The following is a 5,000-nucleotide window of genomic DNA, read 5'->3' as shown; positions in this document are numbered from 1 at the left end:
AATATATTTTTTTTCTCACACTAACCTTTTACCAGGTCGCTGGGTGCGTTGTACTGGAAGCACTATGAAAATAATCAGGTCATGTCTACATTCGTAGGCGTGAAGGAAACTGCTTTCCAGCAGTTTTTGGCACAATTCTCCCAGTAGTTTTAACCCTTTGACTGTTGTTGCTGACCATGGCCGTCAGTGAAGCAATGTCATCTCAATGAGATGGGACAGACTTTCAGGTCAGTTCAGTCTCTTTTCTCTGTTTCTTTTTCTTCCTGAGATGGCGTTAGTTTTGTTTAGCAAAATTTAGTTACTTCACCAAACACCACAGGAAGTACACTAATTGCACTTCAAATTTCTACAAGTCACTAAGGTTCAGTAGCCATTGTGTTCATCTTCTTCCTCCTCGTTCGTGGCCTGCGACTCCTGCGTTCAGTCGTGTACACAAGTGGGCTTTCACGTTATGACCGTTTTTTTACCCCAGCATTGTACGCAGTCATACTCCACTTACAGGTGAGTGCATGCCGAGTATGTATTTGTTGTCATAACCCACCGAACACTGACAAACATTACAGACTCTTATCATGCGTGTTAACCCTTCACAGCCAGTCAATTTAGAGTGCAAAATTCCCTTATGCTATAAACAAAGAAAATATTGTGTTTAAGATTAGCTAGGAATTCCCCCTGCGATATGTAGAAAATATGGCCAATCCTACCACCGAACATTAAGAGCAGCAGGTTCATGGATGACATACCCATGATCTGGTCACCCTTCAGTGACACGGGTCCTCTACCTAGCTGCTGCATAAATGCGAGTGTGGCAGTGAAAGGGTGAACTATTTTGGTCTTCTGCATGCGTATACACACGGAAGGGGTTCGGGCACTAGCAGGTTTGCACATCTGTTGACCTGGGAGATCGGAAGCATCTCCACCCTTTACCCATCACGTGCCGTTACCGAGACTCGAACCCTGGATCCTCAGACTGAAATCCCACTTGGCTGTTGCGCCCGTCATGGGGCTGATGGAACGGACTGTCTTGACTGTCTGCGAAAAGGGAAAAACCAATGTATCATGTTTGTTACATCATTTTAAGATAATATTTCTTCATCTTTGATTGTGATGTGTCATGTATTGTAACTGAACTTCTCACATGTCAATGATGCTTCTCTTACAACCTATAGTATGCGTTATGAAAACACTGTGTGTATGCCGTCTGAATAGAAAAGAAAAAAAGAAAGAAGGAAAAACAGAAATCCAATCCATATATAGTATAAAACAAAACAAAACAAAACAAAAAAAATAACAAAACACAAAACCCCCACAAAAAACAACCCCCAAAACACAAACAAAAAAACAACACAAAACCCCCCACAAAAAACAAAACAACAACAAAAAAAAAAAAAAAAAAAAAAAAGAAAAAAAAAAAAAGAGAAAAAACCCTTTGGGTGCATTAGTACAAAATGTCATGATTTTTTTTACTCACTTGTGTAACAAATAATTTCCAGTGACCAGTTTTTATCATTTGTGTATCACAACGGTGATATCTTTCGTTGACTGAGATCGAGTGATGAAAACGAAACACTCACGCATGGCGTCGTCTGCAATGGTCTGGAATCGACGAAGGGAGATAATAAGGTCTTCAATCACAGACATGGCATCCTGTAGCTCCGAGGTGTCTTCACCGGAGCTTTTGAAGGCTTAGGCTTAGTTTTCCGAGAATGAGTCTTTTGAAGTCACATTGCGGGAAAAACTGGCGAGCACATGCTGGGTCAAATGGCGTCGGAAGTGAAAACATGTGACGACCTTCTCCTTTCGAGCAGATTTAGGACAATAATCCTTTAAAATATTACTTTTTTTTCAAGATAAATGCTTCTGTTTAGGTTTAATTAGTAAACAAACAGGTGTTTTTATGTGCGATGATTTCCGATAATTCTCCATCGATCACCAGTGATCGAAATCAAGGGAAAAAACTGCAGGGAGTTAATAGTATAAAAAAGGGAGTTCAGTTACATCTTATATATTTATATATGTATAAAACATGACTATATTTCCTACCTTGTGTGTGTTGGTCACACACTTAGGTGCATTTCCGCTTTCATTTTAACAAAAGCAAGTGCGAGCTAGAAATTTTTTTTCTTTGTGACTTTAATTTCGAAAGAATAAGTGACAAAAATGTAAATAAACAATGCACAATTGGGAGGTGCACATGATTTTTATTTTGCAATTGACTTTTTTTGTGTGTTTTGATTCAATTGTTGTAGTAACCTCTCTTGTTTTTTTTATATTTATTTATTTGTTGTGTTTAATCTGTCTTTGTCTTTCATGTACTATGTTTGATGTGCTTATTTTTGTCTCCCTTTGTCTTCTGTGCTGCTTATACTAACAAAGAACAGAATATGCAAAATGTGTATTCTATGTTCCTCTTTGATATATGTCGTGTGCCTTATTTCAGATCGTTTTCTTCGTTTATACATAAATTCAAGGTGTTGCATTGCATCAGTATTGTTTTGTATTAAATTATATGCATAGTAAAATAGTAATAAAATAATGTGAATGATAAGCATTTTTGAACCAAAAGATAAAACAAATCAGAGACATGGACAAGGTTATAGATTCCGTCTTTCACTTTTAACTCGGCAGAGCCTATAGAGTTCTCTGCCTTGAAATAAATCACTCGACGTATCTGTCGAACTTGTTCAGAGGCATAGATTTCGTGGTTTTGCGGTACGATTCCAACAGTATTTGACTGACAAAAAGCTGAATTTCGTATAAATTAATCATGGTTGATTTTGATTTGATCAAATTTTGAATGTGTGTCTAATCATCGAATGATATATACATGAATATATTCAGGTATAATTATTCGTTTAATTTGTCCATAGTAATTTATTCGAAATGCAAAATAAAATTTGATGAACTATATTTTTTTTATGTCAATACGGGAGACAATCAGTATGCAGAGTCTGTACGATGTCGCTTTGTGATTGATGAACTATTTTCTATATCAGTACGGAAGATAATCAATATGCAGAGTCTTTACGATGTCGTTCTCTCTCTCTCTCTCTCTCTCTCTCTCTCTCTGTGTGTTGTGTGTGTGTGTTGTGTGTGTGTGTGTCTGTGTGTGTCTGTGTGTGTGTGTGTGTGTGTGTGTGTGTGTGTGTGCAAAGGAAGGGGTGTTATTTTGAGTTGTTATCCCTGAAAAAATCCACCACAGAGATAAATGACACCTGCAACAGGCATCATCATCATCACAATAATAAGAATAATAATTATAATAATGATAATAATTGATAATTAGATAGATCAATAAATAAATAAATGAATAGATAAATAATTAGAAAACTGTCTGTCGATATCAGGACCAGTTAGCTCTTGCTAATAAATAGATAAGTAATTAGATAGAAGACGGCCTGTCGATATTAGGACCAGTTAGCTTTATTTTATTATTTTCTTAACGTGTATCACAAGTGAGTCTTGTTATGTAATGTACCTGAACCTCAGTAATTGCCCATGATGTTTTTATATATATATATATATATTTTTTAATAACTTTAAAGTATTTTACCAACATTGTATGTATACCATTGACAAAAAAAACAAACAAAAAAACAAAAACAACAAAAAAACAAAACCAAAACAAAAAAAAAAAAAAAAAAAACAAGGAAAGAAATTAAATGAATTCAACACCACCACCAACAACAACTACTACAACAACAGCAATAACAACAGAACGATTAGAAAACCGAAGGGTGTAGACGTACAGATTTTCATATCCAGTTCAACGTTACAGGAGAAGTTAGCAAAAATAAAACACAGTAAATGTGAATAATGTCACAAACACTCATATTCTGCAGGAGGGGGACAGCAGTAACAACACACAGACATACGCGCGCGCGTTAATCGTGACCTTATTTCATTCCCAGCACTGGGGGTAGGCACTTTCACTCTCAGCAAGTTCTCAACGACTGAAAAAAGAAAAAAAAAAAAAGAAAAAAAAAACCCCACAAAAAAACAAAACCCGAAACCACCCATCCATCTTTCCCCAACCCTTGGGGAAAAAAAAGAAAAAAAAAGAAGAGAAAAAACCAAAAGCCGCCGCCAACAACCGTTCATCGTCGCGGGAAACGAGATCTGCGTTACTTCCCTTTGAGCCGCCCGAAACGATTCGCTGTGCGTGTGTGGGTGCGCACGAGTTCGTTGAACGTGGGCAATTTTTAAGTCTTATTTCACTGTTACATATCTTTCCGTTTATTATATTCTATTCACTGATTTGTGTGTTATGTTTATCTACGAAGATGTTTGTGAGTTATGTGTGTGTGAGTGAGAGAGTGAAAGAATATTCTTTTTTTTATTTTTTTTATTTTTTTTACTTTATATGTATGGAAAGTATTTTAAAGATTCTTTTGTCCTGTATATGGATAAAATTGATGCATCTGCAAGTGTAATACTTGAATCTTTGTTTGTTTTGCAGTATAATTTATTGCCCAAACTCACTGAATGGAATTTATCTTTCCTTTGGACAGGAAAAAAAAATGTAGTTTATTTTTTATTTTTTAAGAAGAGAACCTTCATTGCAAGGGAAAAAAGAATGAATAAACGAATTAAACGAATGAATAAATAGGTAACTGAATGAGCAAACAATGCTTTTATTCATCCAGTCTTCGAAAGGGGAAACAATTGAAACAGGAGGAGAGGAGAGATTGCGAAAGCACGTACGAGAGAGAGAGAGAGAGAGAGAGAGAGAGAGAGAGAGAGAACTAAAAAACCTCAAAACGTTTTTTTATTCAAGGTTTAAGATTTTAGGCACATCCTATTCTTCCAATCTGTCCTTGCTAACCTACATCTATTACGAATAGCACACACATAAATGAAAGGAAAAGGTTTTCATGCAGAAGGGTATACATAATGAAGAAAACAACCCCCCACCCCGCCCCCACACACACACCCACACCCGTGCACACACATGCACACACACACACACACACACACACACACACACACACACACACACA

Source organism: Babylonia areolata, chromosome 5, assembly GCF_041734735.1.
Source record: "Babylonia areolata isolate BAREFJ2019XMU chromosome 5, ASM4173473v1, whole genome shotgun sequence".
NCBI classification, from domain to species: Eukaryota; Metazoa; Mollusca; class Gastropoda; order Neogastropoda; family Buccinidae; genus Babylonia; species Babylonia areolata.
The sequence above is the reverse complement of the archived record's forward strand: the minus strand, read 5'-3'. Positions refer to the sequence as shown.